The sequence below is a fragment of the Palaemon carinicauda genome, chromosome 40 (genome assembly GCF_036898095.1).
Source record: "Palaemon carinicauda isolate YSFRI2023 chromosome 40, ASM3689809v2, whole genome shotgun sequence".
NCBI classification, from domain to species: Eukaryota; Metazoa; Arthropoda; class Malacostraca; order Decapoda; family Palaemonidae; genus Palaemon; species Palaemon carinicauda.
The window spans coordinates 44,076,006-44,093,505 of NC_090764.1; the positions used below are offsets into that span (position 1 = coordinate 44,076,006).

The 17,500-nt window shown below is 36.5% G+C and overlaps 1 pseudogene; it reads right to left on the minus strand.

The window, feature by feature from the left end:
- The window catches only part of LOC137631745 (putative neural-cadherin 2), a 202,205-nt pseudogene that overhangs the window by 113,331 nt on the left and 71,374 nt on the right, over positions 1 to 17,500 (minus strand).

Consider the following 17,500-nt stretch of genomic DNA (forward strand, 5'->3'; position numbering starts at 1 on the left):
TTCAAGTCTTTTGCCAATCTGTAGCATAAATCCTCTTACCTTCTTTGCTTCTACTCTTTTAATCACCTCATCGCACAAATCAACCCCATCCAGTCTTCTACTATCCATAATTACATTCAATACTCCATTTTTTATGTTTCTAGTTAACATGGTTACCGTTCTCTATTTCACATTTGCTCTCACCTTTTTTCCTCTTGAAAAAACATTCAAACTTCTTTTATCAGCTTTTGCAATTTCTTTTCATAGTCTCCAATCAGTACAGTATCGTCTTCATACATAAACCTATTCTTATATAATTCACAACTCATTTTCTTATCTCATAGCTCTATCCTTTCAGATAATGTCCTTTCTCTGGCCTCAAACATCACGCCGTTCATAGAAATACTAAACAGCCATGGAGGCTTAACACACCTTTGTCTGAAACTCACTTTCACACTAAACTTGTCCCTTTCTTTCTTACTTACAAACTACCTGTAAATTATATGTTTTGCACCACTATAAAAAACTTTTAATAGCTCTCAGCAACTAATAATCTATTTATTCGTTCTCAACACATTACCTCTCTATTGAATCTATTGCAAGCTTTTCATAGTTCAATGTTTGCTACATATAGTTTTTTCCTATTAAGTTTCAAATCTCCCAACAATTGTTCCACACACAATTCCTGTCTAAACCTACGGTGTTCTTTTCCTATCAATTATTCTGTCATGAATCTCATGCTCTTAACAAAATTCTTACCTTACACCTCAAGTATGTAGCATTATTTTATTATAATTTGCAGTTGCCTTTACCACCCCACGTTTATATAATAATTCCTATATAGTTATAAATGTGTCCATATCTATCTATCTATATACACACAGGCACACACACACACACACACATATATATATATATATATAAATATATATATATATATATATATATACAGTATATATATATATATATATACATACGTATATATATATATATATATACTGTATGTGTGTATGTACGTATATATATGTATGTGACCATATATGTGCAATAACAAAGAGAACCAAAAAGTGACACTTACCAGTAGAATAGGTTTCGGCAAGTGACGGTCGTCCTCCTCTGTTATTTGGGTCTCAAAGAGCGGTCTAAGAAACGTAGGAGGCAGATCATTAACGTCCTGCACATCGATCATAACTCTCGCAAAAGCTCTTTCCTCACCAGAAATTCCTCCAACGATGATTTCGTACTGTAGGGAAGGAAATAAGGCAAGACATGGTGGTGCCAAGAATCTCAGTCTCTCTTTCTCTCTCTCTCTTTTACTCTCCCTTAAGTATACACTCGCACACACAAGCACATACACATACATACATATTGCATATATACAAAAACAAATACATCCGTTTCTAGTCCACTGCAGGACAAAGGCCTCAGACATGTCCTTACTCATGTCCGGGTTTTGGTCAGTTTTCATCACCATGCTGGCCAGTGCGGATTGGTGATGGTGGGAGACTTTAGTCTGGTCCATCACAGCAAACAGAACTAGTATGGGTGGCCGTGACTAGTATAGTATTGCTGATCATGGCGATGCCCAAACCCTTTCACCACGTTGAGGTATCCCCACTCGGAAAGGAATATATATATATATATATATATATATATATATATATATATATATATATATATATATTTATATATATAAATATATGTATATAATGTATATATATATATATATACAGAGAGAGAGAGAGAGAGAGAGAGAGAGAGAGAGAGAGAGAGCTATGAGTTTACTTCCTCCTAAGTGAGCAATAATTCTGGGAGAATGGGCCATTAGGTAATACCTGTTTGATGTAGTAGGGATACAAGAAGATATCATGTGAATAGATTAAATCACAAGTTATCCAGTAAACTTATATACAATATTTCTTACGGGAAAAAAGTCCATGGAGAAAGACGAATGTTCAGCATCGTTCATTTTTCTTTCCTGGTTTATAGTTTAAAAATACCAGAAAAATTAAAATAATTCAAAACTTTTTCAAAATAGCTTTACTTTTCAACTGAAATCTAAAGAAGTTTCAATCAATGTAAGAAAAGTTCGTGTTAACAGATTTTGATCATTATAAATTTCCTTTTCAAATTGAAGAAAGTTAAGCAATTCAGGAAAACATTGTGGAAGGCAAAGAAAACAACATTCTAAGATGGGTCTAATCAAATTGCTAGACCCTTTGGGCTTGCAACTTCTGCACAGTGAGAGACTGCTACGTCTAGTGTGTGCAACAAAATTGCAGTTAGCAAACAACCAAGAAGCTCTTGGGATCAATTACCAGTCCTTTACTTGACGGAGTGCCTGACATTTAACATGTTAAGTGCATAAATATTAGAAGGATAAGTCCACATATACACATAAAGAGCACTTTAGGCAGATTCATGATATAATTTTCAACATAGGATAATTTACTTCTGATAGATTTACAGTATCTTTTCCCAAAATCTCAAACATCACTGTGAATTATAGGATTATGAGCTAAACTGATAGGAAGAAAATTGATATGACAATTATTGAGATGAACCAAACATTATCTGTACATTTTAGTGATAACTTTCCAGTATAGATAACATCATACGTGACTGGGAGAAATTTATAACGATTTATAAACTCAGAGGAGCACAAAGGTGGAGATAAGGGAGATTTATGAAGAGTAAAATAAATGAGAAATATTCTAAAAAAGAAAAAAAAATAGAAACTCAGCCTGTACAACCAGGACGTGATTTAATCCGAAATACATACCTCTATTTATATCTTTTAATTCCTTTATTAGTATTTCTCTCTACATTAACTTCCTTGTTAAGCAGCCTTTATCATCACTAAAATTCGTATTCATATATTTCCCTTGAACTTTATACTGGACATATTTTTCTCCGTCTTACTTTATCCTCTTATATTTCTGCACCTGCTTGTTTATTTTATCATGCAACTGCACCTCAAATACTGTCGTTTTTTTATTCACGAAGCCTTTATATTCTTATCCCAATATACAATACTTTTATTCCCTCTTCCTACTTTCTTATACTCGAAAATACACCATGCTGCACCCACGGCCACATAATGGATTTTAAAACCTTCAATTATAATCCCTCCTGTTATAGTTTCATATTGCCTGGGCCTTACGGCCAGGAACGGGCTCTTGCACATTTGCAGCCCGTAGGTGTTTGGTTGATTTTTAGGTTGTAGGTGATTTAGGTTGTGGGATGATCTGCATCTTTTATTTGTAGATGGTTTGGGATAAGATTTGGGTTAAGGATGATCAGCAGTTTTTATTTGTATGTGGTTTGGGATAGGATGTGGGTTAAGGATAACCGGCAGCTTGTATTTGTAGGTGGTTTGGGATAAGATTTGGGTTAAGGATGATCGGCAGTTTTTATTTTTAGTTGGTTTGGGATAGGATGTGGGTTAAGGATAATTGGCAGCTTGTATTTGTAGGTGGTTTGGGATAATATTTGGGTTAAGGATGATCAGCAGTTTTTATTTTTAGGTGGTTTGGAATAGGATGTGGGTTAAGGATAATCAGCAGCTTTTATTTGTAGGTGGCTTGGGATAGGATGTGGGTTAAGGATAATCAGTAGCTTTTATTTGTAGGTGCTTTGGTATAGGATGTGGGTTAAGGATAATCAGCAGCTTTTATTTGTAGGTGGCTTGGGATAGGATGTGGGTTAAGGATAATCAGCAGCTTTTATTTGTAGGTGGCTTGGGATAGGATGTGGGTTAAGGATAACCAGTAGCTTTTATTTGTAGGTGCTTTGGTATAGGATGTGGGTTAAGGATAATCAGCAGCTTTTATTTGTAGGTGGCTTGGGATAGGATGTGGGTTAAGGATAATCAGTAGCTTTTATTTGTAGGTGCTTTGGTATAGGATGTGGGTTAAGGATAATCAGCAGCTTTTATTTGTAGGTGGCTTGGGATAGGATGTGGGTTAAGGATAATCAGTAGCTTTTATTTGTAGGTGCTTTGGTATAGGATGTGGGTTAAGGATAATCAGCAGCTTTTATTTGTAGGTGGCTTGGGATAGGATGTGGGTTAAGGATAATCAGTAGCTTTTATTTGTAGGTGATTTGGGATAGGATGTGGGTTAAGGATAATCAGTAGCTTTTATTTGTAGGTGATTTGGGATAGGATGTGGGTTAAGGATAATCAGCAGCTTTTATTTGTAGGTGGCTTGGGATAGGATGTGAGTTAAGGATAATCAGTAGCTTTTATTTGTAGGTGCTTTGGTATAGGATGTGGGTTAAGGATAATCAGCAGCTTTTATTTGTAGGTGGCTTGGGATAGGATGTGGGTTAAGGATAATCAGCAGCTTTTATTTGTAGGTGGCTTGGGATAGGATGTGGGTTAAGGATAATCAGCAGCTTTTATTTGTAGGTGGCTTGGGATAGGATGTGGGTTAAGGATAATCAGTAGCTTTTATTTGTAGGTGCTTTGGTATAGGATGTGGGTTAAGGATAATCAGCAGCTTTCATTTGTAGGTGATTTGGGATAGGATGTGGGTTAAGGATAATCAGCAGCTTTTATTCGTAGGTGGTTTGGGATAAGATGTGGGTTAAGGATAATCAGTAGCTTTTATTTGTAGGTGCTTTGGTATAGGATGTGGGTTAAGGATAATCAGCAGCTTTTATTTGTAGGTGGCTTGGGATAGGATGTGGGTTAAGGATAATCAGCAGCTTTTATTCGTAGGTGGTTTGGGATAGGATGTGGGTTAAGGATAATCAGTAGCTTTTATTTGTAGGTGCTTTGGTATAGGATGTGGGTTAAGAATAATCAGCAGCTTTCATTTGTATGTGATTTGGGATAGGATGTGGGTTAAGGATAATCAGCAGCTTTTATTTGTAGGTGCTTTGGTATAGGATGTGGGTTAAGGATAATCAGCAGCTTTCATTTGTAGGTGATTTGGGATAGGATGTGGGTTAATGATAATCAGCAGCTTTTATTCGTAGGTGGTTTGGGATAGGATGTGGGTTAAGGATAATCAGTAGCTTTTATTTGTAGGTGCTTTGGTATAGGATGTGGGTTAAGGATAATCAGCAGCTTTTATTCTTAGGTGGTTTGGGATAGGATGTGGGTTAAGGATAATCAGCAGCTTTTATTCGTAGGTGGTTTGGGATAGGATGTGGGTTAAGGATAATCAGTAGCTTTTATTTGTAGGTGCTTTGGTATAGGATGTGGGTTAAGGATAATCAGCAGCTTTCATTTGTAGGTGATTTGGGATAGGATGTGGGTTAAGGATATTCAGCAGCTTTTATTCGTAGGTGGTTTGGGATAGGATGTGGGTTAAGGATAATCAGTAGCTTTTATTTGTAGGTGCTTTGGTATAGGATGTGGGTTAAGGATAATCAGCAGCTTTTATTTGTAGGTGGCTTGGGATAGGATGTGGGTTAAGGATAATCAGCAGCTTTTATTCGTAGGTGGTTTGGGATAGGATGTGGGTTAAGGATAATCAGTAGCTTTTATTTGTAAGTGCTTTGGTATAGGATGTGGGTTAAGGATAATCAGCAGTTTTCATTTGTATGTGATTTGGGATAGGATGTGGGTTAAGGATAATCAGCAGCTTTTATTCGTAGGTGGTTTGGGATAGGATGTGGGTTAAGGATAATCAGTACCTTTTATTTGTAGGTGCTTTGGTATAGGATGTGGGTTAAGGATAATCAGCAGCTTTTATTTGTAGGTGGCTTGGGATAGGATGTGGGTTAAGGATAATCAGCAGCTTTTATTTGTAGGTGGCTTGGGATAGGATGTGGGTTAAGGATAATCAGTAGCTTTCATTTGTAGGTGCTTTGGTATAGGATGTGGGTTAAGGATAATCAGCAGCTTTTATTTGTAGGTGGCTTGGGATAGGATGTGGGTTAAGGATAATCAGTAGCTTTTATTTGTAGGTGCTTTGGTATAGGATGTGGGTTAAGGATAATCAGCAGCTTTTATTTGTAGGTGGCTTGGGATAGGATGTGGGTTAAGGATAATCAGTAGCTTTTATTTGTAGGTGCTTTGGTATAGGATGTGGGTTAAGGATAATCAGCCGCTTTTATTTGTAGGTGGCTTGGGATAGGATGTGGGTTAAGGATAATCAATAGCTTTTATTTGTAGGTGATTTGGGATAGGATGTGGGTTAAGGATAATCAGTAGCTTTTATTTGTAGGTGATTTGGGATAGGATGTGGGTTAAGGATAATCAGCAGCTTTTATTTGTAGGTGGCTTGGGATAGGATGTGAGTTAAGGATAATCAGTAGCTTTTATTTGTAGGTGCTTTGGTATAGGATGTGGGTTAAGGATAATCAGCAGCTTTTATTTGTAGGTGGCTTGGGATAGGATGTGGGTTAAGGATAATCAGCAGCTTTTATTTGTAGGTGGCTTGGGATAGGATGTGGGTTAAGGATAATCAGCAGCTTTTATTTGTAGGTGCTTTGGTATAGGATGTGGGTTAAGGATGATCAGCAGCTTTCATTTGTATGTGATTTGGGATAGGATGTGGGTTAAGGATAATCAGTAGCTTTTATTCGTAGGTGGTTTGGGATAGGATGTGGGTTAAGGATAATCAGTAGCTTTTATTTGTAGGTGCTTTGGTATAGGATGTGGGTTAAGGATAATCAGTAGCTTTTATTTGTAGGTGGCTTGGGATAGGATGTGGGTTAAGGATAATCAGCAGCTTTTATTTGTAGGTGGCTTGGGATAGGATGTGGGTTAAGGATAATCAGCAGCTTTTATTTGTAGGTGGCTTGGGATAGGATGTGGGTTAAGGATAATCAGTAGCTTTTATTTGTAAGTGCTTTGGTATAGGATGTGGGTTAAGGATAATCAGCAGCTTTTATTTGTAGGTGGCTTGGGATAGGATGTGGGTTAAGGATAATCAGTAGCTTTTATTTGTAGGTGCTTTGGTATAGGATGTGGGTTAAGGATAATCAGTAGCTTTTATTTGTAGGTGATTTGGGATAGGATGTGGGTTAAGGATAATCAGCAGCTTTTATTTGTAGGTGGCTTGGGATAGGATGTGGGTTAAGGATAATCAGTAGCTTTTATTTGTAGGTGCTTTGGTATAGGATGTGGGTTAAGGATAATCAGCAGCTTTTATTTGTAGGTGGCTTGGGATAGGATGTGGGTTAAGGATAATCAGCAGCTTTTATTTGTAGGTGGCTTGGGATAGGATGTGGGTTAAGGATAATCAGCAGCTTTTATTTGTAGGTGGCTTGGGATAGGATGTGGGTTAAGGATAATCAGTAGCTTTTATTTGTAGGTGCTGTGGTATAGGATGTGGGTTAAGGATAATCAGCAGTTTTCATTTGTAGGTGATTTAGGATAGGATGTGGGTTAAGGATAATCAGCAGCTTTTATTCGTAGGTGGTTTGGGATAGGATGTGGGTTAAGGATAATCAGTAGCTTTTATTTGTAGGTGCTTTGGTATAGGATGTGGGTTAAGGATAATCAGCAGCTTTTATTTGTAGGTGGCTTGGGATAGGATGTGGGTTAAGGATAATCAGCAGCTTTTATTCGTAGGTGGTTTGGGATAGGATGTGGGTTAAGGATAATCAGTAGCTTTTATTTGTAGGTGCTTTGGTATAGGATGTGGGTTAAGGATAATCAGCAGCTTTCATTTGTATGTGATTTGGGATAGGATGTGGGTTAAGGATAATCAGCAGCTTTTATTTGTAGGTGCTTTGGTATAGGATGTGGGTTAAGGATAATCAGCAGCTTTCATTTGTAGGTGATTTGGGATAGGATGTGGGTTAAGGATAATCAGCAGCTTTTATTCGTAGGTGGTTTGGGATAGGATGTGGGTTAAGGATAATCAGTAGCTTTTATTTGTAGGTGCTTTGGTATAGGATGTGGGTTAAGGATAATCAGCAGCTTTTATTCGTAGGTGGTTTGGGATAGGATGTGGGTTAAGGATAATCAGCAGCTTTTATTCGTAGGTGGTTTGGGATAGGATGTGGGTTAAGGATAATCAGTAGCTTTTATTTGTAGGTGCTTTGGTATAGGATGTAGGTTAAGGATAATCAGCAGCTTTCATTTGTAGGTGATTTGGGATAGGATGTGGGTTAAGGATAATCAGCAGCTTTTATTCGTAGGTGGTTTGGGATAGGATGTGGGTTAAGGATAATCAGTAGCTTTTATTTGTAGGTGCTTTGGTATAGGATGTGGGTTAAGGATAATCAGCAGCTTTTATTTGTAGGTGGGTTGGGATAGGATGTGGGTTAAGGATAATCAGCAGCTTTTATTCGTAGGTGGTTTGGGATAGGATGTGGGTTAAGGATAATCAGTAGCTTTTATTTGTAGGTGCTTTGGTATAGGATGTGGGTTAAGGATAATCAGCAGCTTTCATTTGTATGTGATTTGGGATAGGATGTGGGTTAAGGATAATCAGCAGCTTTTATTTGTAGGTGGCTTGGGATAGGATGTGGGTTAAGGATAATCAGTAGCTTTTATTTGTAGGTGCTTTGGTATAGGATGTGGGTTAAGGATAATCAGCAGCTTTTATTTGTAGGTGGCTTGGGATAGGATGTGGGTTAAGGATAATCAGTAGCTTTTATTTGTAGGTGGCTTGGGATAGGATGTGGGTTAAGGATAATCAGCAGCTTTTATTTGTAGGTGGCTTGGGATAGGATGTGGGTTAAGGATAATCAGTAGCTTTCATTTGTATATGATTTGGGATAGGATGTGGGTTAAGGATAATCAGTAGCTTTTATTCGTAGGTGGTTTGGGATAGGATGTGGGTTAAGGATAATCAGTAGCTTTTATTTGTAGGTGCTTTGGTATAGGATGTGGGTTAAGGATAATCAGCAGCTTTTATTTGTAGGTGGCTTGGGATAGGATGTGGGTTAAGGATAATCAGCAGCTTTTATTCGTAGGTGGTTTGGGATAGGATGTGGGTTAAGGATAATCAGTAGCTTTTATTTGTAGGTGCTTTGGTATAGGATGTGGGTTAAGGATAATCAGCAGCTTTTATTTGTAGGTGGCTTGGGATAGGATGTGGGTTAAGGATAATCAGCAGCTTTTATTTGTAGGTGGCTTGGGATAGGATGTGGGTTAAGGATAATCAGTAGCTTTTATTTGTAGGTGCTTTGGTATAGGATGTGGGTTAAGGATAATCAGCAGCTTTTATTTGTAGGTGGCTTGGGATAGGATGTGGGTTAAGGATAATCAGTAGCTTTTATTTGTAGGTGCTTTGGTATAGGATGTGGGTTAAGGATAATCAGCAGCTTTTATTTGTAGGTGGCTTGGGATAGGATGTGGGTTAAGGATAATCAGTAGCTTTTATTTGTAGGTGCTTTGGTATAGGATGTGGGTTAAGGATAATCAGCAGCTTTTATTTGTAGGTGGCTTGGGATAGGATGTGGGTTAAGGATAATCAGCAGCTTTTATTCGTAGGTGGTTTGGGATAGGATGTGGGTTAAGGATAATCAGTAGCTTTTATTTGTAGGTGCTTTGGTATAGGATGTGGGTTAAGGATAATCAGCAGCTTTCATTTGTATGTGATTTGGGATAGGATGTGGGTTAAGGATAATCAGCAGCTTTTATTTGTAGGTGGCTTGGGATAGGATGTGGGTTAAGGATAATCAGTAGCTTTTATTTGTAGGTGCTTTGGTATAGGATGTGGGTTAAGGATAATCAGCAGCTTTTATTTGTAGGTGGCTTGGGATAGGATGTGGGTTAAGGATAATCAGTAGCTTTTATTTGTAGGTGGCTTGGGATAGGATGTGGGTTAAGGATAATCAGCAGCTTTTATTTGTAGGTGGCTTGGGATAGGATGTGGGTTAAGGATAATCAGTAGCTTTTATTTGTAGGTGCTTTGGTATAGGATGTGGGTTAAGGATGATCAGTAGCTTTCATTTGTATATGATTTGGGATAGGATGTGGGTTAAGGATAATCAGTAGCTTTTATTCGTAGGTGGTTTGGGATAGGATGTGGGTTAAGGATAATCAGTAGCTTTTATTTGTAGGTGCTTTGGTATAGGATGTGGGTTAAGGATAATCAGCAGCTTTTATTTGTAGGTGGCTTGGGATAGGATGTGGGTTAAGGATAATCAGCAGCTTTTATTCGTAGGTGGTTTGGGATAGGATGTGGGTTAAGGATAATCAGTAGCTTTTATTTGTAGGTGCTTTGGTATAGGATGTGGGTTAAGGATAATCAGCAGCTTTTATTTGTAGGTGGCTTGGGATAGGATGTGGGTTAAGGATAATCAGCAGCTTTTATTTGTAGGTGGCTTGGGATAGGATGTGGGTTAAGGATAATCAGTAGCTTTTATTTGTAGGTGCTTTGGTATAGGATGTGGGTTAAGGATAATCAGCAGCTTTTATTTGTAGGTGGCTTGGGATAGGATGTGGGTTAAGGATAATCAGTAGCTTTTATTTGTAGGTGCTTTGGTATAGGATGTGGGTTAAGGATAATCAGCAGCTTTTATTTGTAGGTGGCTTGGGATAGGATGTGGGTTAAGGATAATCAGTAGCTTTTATTTGTAGGTGCTTTGGTATAGGATGTGGGTTAAGGATGATCAGCAGCTTTCATTTGTATGTGATTTGGGATAGGATGTGGGTTAAGGATAATCAGTAGCTTTTATTCGTAGGTGGTTTGGGATAGGATGTGGGTTAAGGATAATCAGTAGCTTTTAATTGTAGGTGCTTTGGTATATGATGTGGGTTAAGGATAATCAGCAGCTTTTATTTGTAGGTGGCTTGGGATAGGATGTGGGTTAAGGATAATCAGCAGCTTTTATTTGTAGGTGGCTTGGGAAAGGATGTGGGTTAAGGATAATCAGCAGCTTTTATTTGTAGGTGGCTTGGGATAGGATGTGGGTTAAGGATAATCAGTAGCTTTTATTTGTAGGTGCTTTGGTATAGGATGTGGGTTAAGGATAATCAGCCGCTTTTATTTGTAGGTGGCTTGGGATAGGATGTGGGTTAAGGATAATCAGTAGCTTTTATTTGTAGGTGCTTTGGTATAGGATGTGGGTTAAGGATAATCAGTAGCTTTTATTTGTAGGTGATTTGGGATAGGATGTGGGTTAAGGATAATCAGCAGCTTTTATTTGTAGGTGGCTTGGGATAGGATGTGGGTTAAGGATAATCAGTAGCTTTTATTTGTAGGTGCTTTGGTATAGGATGTGGGTTAAGGATAATCAGCAGCTTTTATTTGTAGGTGGCTTGGGATAGGATGTGGGTTAAGGATAATCAGCAGCTTTTATTTGTAGGTGGCTTGGGATAGGATGTGGGTTAAGGATAATCAGCAGCTTTTATTTGTAGGTGGCTTGGGATAGGATGTGGGTTAAGGATTATCAGTAGCTTTTATTTGTAGGTGCTTTGGTATAGGATGTGGGTTAAGGATAATCAGCAGCTTTCATTTGTAGGTGATTTGGGATAGGATGTGGGTTAAGGATAATCAGCAGCTTTTATTCGTAGGTGGTTTGGGATAGGATGTGGGTTAAGGATAATCAGTAGCTTTTATTTGTAGGTGCTTTGGTATAGGATGGGGGTTAAGGATAATCAGCAGCTTTTATTTGTAGGTGGCTTGGGATAGGATGTGGGTTAAGGATAATCAGCAGCTTTTATTCGTAGGTGGTTTGGGATAGGATGTGGGTTAAGGATAATCAGTAGCTTTTATTTGTAGGTGCTTTGGTATAGGATGTGGGTTAAGGATAATCGGCAGCTTTCATTTGTATGTGATTTGGGATAGGATGTGGGTTAAGGATAATCAGCAGCTTTTATTTGTAGGTGGTTTGGGATAGATTGTGGGTTATGGATAATCAGCAACTTTGCTTTTCTTATTTTTAGAAGCGCCCTTGCCTCTTTTTGGTCAATGGAAAAGGAAGAAAGTGACGGAGGGGAGGAGGAATCCTCCCTCTGCCCCCGTTTTCTTAAACCTACCACACAATTCATGAGTTTTCCTTTTATATTTTAAATGGTCTCCACACATCATTATTTTAAGCAACCTATTTTTCTTACTTTGCCTGTCAAATTATTTTTACCTAATATTTGCTTCAACTAAATGATAATTAGATATAGCTCTAATCGCTTCTCTTAACATTGTATTACTCTTCCATTGTGGAACTCTTATTCGGATATTTCTCTTCCCCTAGCATACATATTTAAATTTCTTTTTAAAGTATGCATTATCAACAATCAAAAGTCTTTTCATTCGCAATTACTCTAAGAACTCTATACCTGCCAACAATTTATTTTTCCTCTGTGATTGACTTATCTTTGTATCTACATCTCAAAACAGAACCACCGTTTTATATTCCCAGAGGCTAGCTAGTCAAAGACTTAAACTCTTCCAAAAAATCCTCTTTAAATCTCGTTCGTTTCCATTACTGGGCCATATAACCAACACTAGTACTGTACATTTCCACTTACACAAAGCCTTCCTGACGCTACAAGTGTTACCCTTCACCTAGCTCCTCCATACCTCACAGCCCATAAGACAAATCACCCTTATCCACATCTGTTATTTCTCTCTTTTAACAAATTAAATATCTTCCAATCTACACCACATCCACGCACACTCAAAGCCAAGAGACTCGGTATGTATCTACACTTTTGTGTATGGGTAATCTTTTATTGCGAGATCCATTTACAGCTGAGCAAACATAATATTTTCCCAAAAGAATTGCATTGATGAAATTTGCTACCAAGACCTAAAATACAACACAACCCTTATCAGTTCTTCATGTCATGAACAAATTCCACACATTTAGATGAAAAATATTGAAAATTCACTTTGCAATCAAGAGTGGAAATGCTAAAAGATTTATGTAATTTAGGAGCGCTATCATTTTATTGCATATTCAAATTCTCAAAGTAAAACCAAATTCCCCCAGTTATTAACATAAGTCCACTGATACTTTGCTGATTGAAAAATAAGGTTCAAAAGAATACTGTGTCAAAAAGGTGCAATTTAGGTCATCGAATAAACGAATAAACCAATTAAACCGGAAGAGCAATCAATTGTCAAACACTTCTCAAAAGCGGACACTTACGGTATTATGAACATCATTAAAGCACGTATCGATGCCAGGCTCATAATGGCTTATTATTAATGTAACTCATTACAGGCCCTTCTTAATGAGTGGCTCAAAGTCTGGCAATTATCGAAATATTACGAACTCGGTATCATGGTCCAAAATGTTATGGGCTTTCAAACTCGGATTTAAGGTCCAAAAAATGTTTGGCTTTCCGTCATGGACAAAGCAGTAACAACAGCCAAATTAGTGATGATGATAATGATAGTAATATTACTCTTAATCTTTAAGCTGGAACAAATTCCAATCATACGGCCAAATTAACCGCCTCATTATTATTTACCTAATTGATATATATATATATATATATATATATATATACTGTATATATATACACATATATATATATATATATATATATATATATATATATATATACATACATATATATACATATATATATATATATATACTGTATATATACATATATATATCTATATATATGCATACATACATATATATATATATATATATATATATATATATATATATATATATATATATATATATATATATACAGTAGCCTATATATATATATATATATATATATATATATATATATTTATATATATATATATATATATATATATTTATATATATATATGTATATATTAGTATATATATATATGTATGTGTGTATATGTATATGTATATATATATATATATATATATATACATATACATATATATATATATATATATATATATATATATATATATATATATATATATATATATATATATATATATATATATATATATATATATATATTACCATTAAAGGCGAGAACGTTACTGGTGTCAATGTTTCCTTCGGACAGGAAATATGAGAATTCCAGTAGGAAACACATTGACGCCATTAAGGCTCCAGCCTTCAATGAAAATTGCATTAGAGAGAAGCTGTGTTCCAAAAGCTTGTATGAGAGAGAGAGAGAGAGAGAGAGAGAGAGAGAGAGAGAGAGAGAGAGAGAGAGAGAGAAATGCGCAAACAACTGAAAGGAGGCAGTATCATAGCGGTGCCTTATGCAACCTGAAAGCATCATAATTACTTTTGTTCACTCCAGTTCCCACTCCCCACAAAAAAAAAAAAAAAAAAAAAAAAAAAAAAAAAAAAAAAAAAAAAAAAAAAAAAAAAATTTAAACAAGACGTCACGCCCCGCACTGTTCGCGGTTCTCTTAAAATGAAAACATTCCGCAAACGGAAAATAATAATAATCATACTCACTTTGTTTTTAGCTTCAAAGTCGAAGGGCGTTGTTAAAGTGAGTTCCCCGGTATGGGAATCCAAAACAAAAAGGCCATTTAAGCCTCCGCTCACGATGCTGTACAGGACCTTCTTGCCTGAGGAAAAAAATGTAAAGGACTCTCTTATTACAAATACAAAAGCTTGCCTAAAGTGAAACTCAGTGTTTGGTCAGGGGAGAATTGAATCTTTTAAGATGTTATTAGGTATTGTATTTGAAAGTAGGTTCAAGTACGTTGTTACATAAGCTTGTTTAAGTTACATATTACAATTATAGAAATTATTATACACCGGAAAATTATAAGTAAAAAAAAATTTTTTACTCTAGAGCCTTAATGTTTGGAAAACAATTTAATTCAGACATAGAATGATAATAATAATGATGGAATTGCTATCAATATCATTATTATTATTATCATCATCATCATCATTTCCATAATCTGAGATATGTCGGACAACCTTATTTCTTATGGTCAAAATATTAAAAGCATATTATACTTTCAATGGCATAATCTTTGACAGTACACTGTGCTCGTTAGCAATGCAAAATTTCATACAGCATAAATAGAAACAATAATTACCTAATGTATACTGATCGCGTATTATAAAAGTTATGCTATAAGTAAGGGTAAGGTTTCTAGTAAAGCCACAGGAAACAACTCTACAATGGGAAACTGAACGTTTCATACATATACTGAAACTGCAAATATTACATGAAACGGGATTTCAGTAAAGTACACACCTTATCCAAGATATGCTCTTTAAATGTGTGATCCCAAATATTGCAGTATACTAAGTGCGCTGGCTGCAAACTCTTTTTTTAAAAAAAGAGCAACTTATATGCAGTTCAGGGACTGTTTGGATGGCCTCTGCAGAGAAAATCCCGAGGCTACCCTTTAATTGATATGACACGTTTTTCCACTCGTATGCATTTCTCATCTGCAGATCTCTAACGGACAAATAATCTGTGCAAACATTTGTGATTAACATATTGCTGTGTTATCTTGTATGACTTTTCTAAAAGAAAAATGCTGTAATTTCTCTTAATTACTGCTTATCTGTTCACTCTAATGGTGTTTCTAAAATAAAATAAAAAGTATATAAATACATATAAAACCACTTGAAAATTAATAAAAATGGACAGTCTTGAAAGAATGAAAAGTAGTTAATGTGCATTTATAATTTTTCCCAATGTGTTTACCCATAAAGCCTTTAAACTACCTATTTACTAGCCTTACATATTTCAACTACTCCAGACACACTCAATCTTTATCCTTCCAATTCATGGTAGTCTTGTGGAAACGTACCTGCCTGGTGATCGCCAAAGTGGGGTTCGAGTACCACTCAAACTCGTTAGTTCCTTTGGTCGCTAAAATCTCATCATCCTTTTGAGCTACGGATGTGGGGTTTGGGATAGCCTTTGGATCTACATGCTGAGTCGTCATCAACAGCCATTGTCTGGCCTTCCCAGACCCTAGCTTCGGTGGAGAGGGGGCTTGGGCGCTGATCATATATATACAGTATATGTTCAGTCGATAGGGCATTGTCCTGCTTGCTAAGGCAATGTCGCTGTAATTTGCTTCTGCCATTCATGAGCGGCCTTTAAACCTCCTTTTCACTTTTGTCACACCAAGATTCAAAACAACAAATCCTCTCTCCTTGAAAGAATCAACTATAAATTTCTCCTAATGTGAATCCCATCCAACCATTCAAAACCCCAAGCATGAGTATCTTTTCTCTTTTTTTGGCAATAAAGATACAGGATACAGGACAGAAAACATCATGTCCACAGCAACAGCGAAATTGCAATCATTTTCTCTTCTCGACAACTGTATGCAACCCGGTTACGCTAAATCTACCGCAAGTGCTTCGTAATACATACATACATATACCAAAGGCACTTCCCCCAATTTTGGGGGGTAGCCTCGTAATAGAAGTTCTATTCATACAACATCCTCATCAACGTTTCTGTTCCCTGTCCATCAAAACCTAGCCATACACACTTTACGGCATACTAAGCTGTGTTATGTCTGTGGGAATCTAATACAATATTATAATTATTTCTATCACAGACTCTACGTGATTCTACTCCATCTGCTTATGTCTACCAAGAACCAAACATCAGCACAAAATAAGCTGTTGCTCTTATAGTGCTTAACTCCATAGTCAACCCTCTTTGAATATTTGTTGATAATTTTTTCTTAAAGATTTATCCTTTCGTGCATCGCCTAATTCAACAGATCATCTGTCATTTGGTTTTAACAGTCCTACAACATACTCCATTTTCATACAGCCGTTTTCAATTTAATTTCTTTATATACGACCCAGTAGTTCATTGAATTGATCTCACCAAAGACATTTACTCCAATACACCTTGTATTCCTCCATCTCTAATTCTTGTTCAAATTCTTCCTGGAATTCTCAATAGCTCTGACAATTTCCTCAATTTATTTTCCCAAACCCAATTATCTTTTACCTCGTATACCTCGACTCGGTCTTTTCTCATGAGTCTTTCCAGCAGTTGAGCTCCGAATGATCTCCTTTTATTATTCAACAAACCTTTCTATTCATTTTCTGACTATACGCCTCTTTTATCTCTCCTTCCCATCCACTTCTACCGGAAAACATACCTTCCTTTCACAAATTCATCCTGTGAAATCTCCCAATTTTCTACCACCTCTTACCACTTCAGTATCTTTTATCCTGCCCAATTTGCGTCCATCTTCTTCCTTGACAATGCTCCCAATTCTTTTTTTATGAAACTCGCTGATCTCAATAACATTCACAGCGCCATTCCGAACGGTTCTTTTATCTATTATCCCATTTTTTCATATAAATAATTCTAAGCTGCTTCGTATAGACGGCAGTTTTATAAGCTACTTATTACCTGAATACGTTATGGCTATTTGAAAAATACATTAAAAAGGACGAGGCTTTATCCATTATAAAAAGCGCCTCGTCCTACATGCCTTGAATATTTATAAGATGATATTAATTTTGTCTGGCCCAAAAATCATCGGTTGTAAATATTTAAATAAATAGTTTAAGGTCCTCAGATGTTCTGAAGGCTCATGTTTAAGAAATCGCAAAAAAAAAAGTAGAATCAATTTTTACATTTAGGTTTTTACGTTGGGAAAATGTTATATATCCCTGTTTCCGAGTAGGAAAGGTGGACTTAAACCCTATTAATTACTGTCCAAGCCTCAACCAGTTGCCATTAGAAATGTT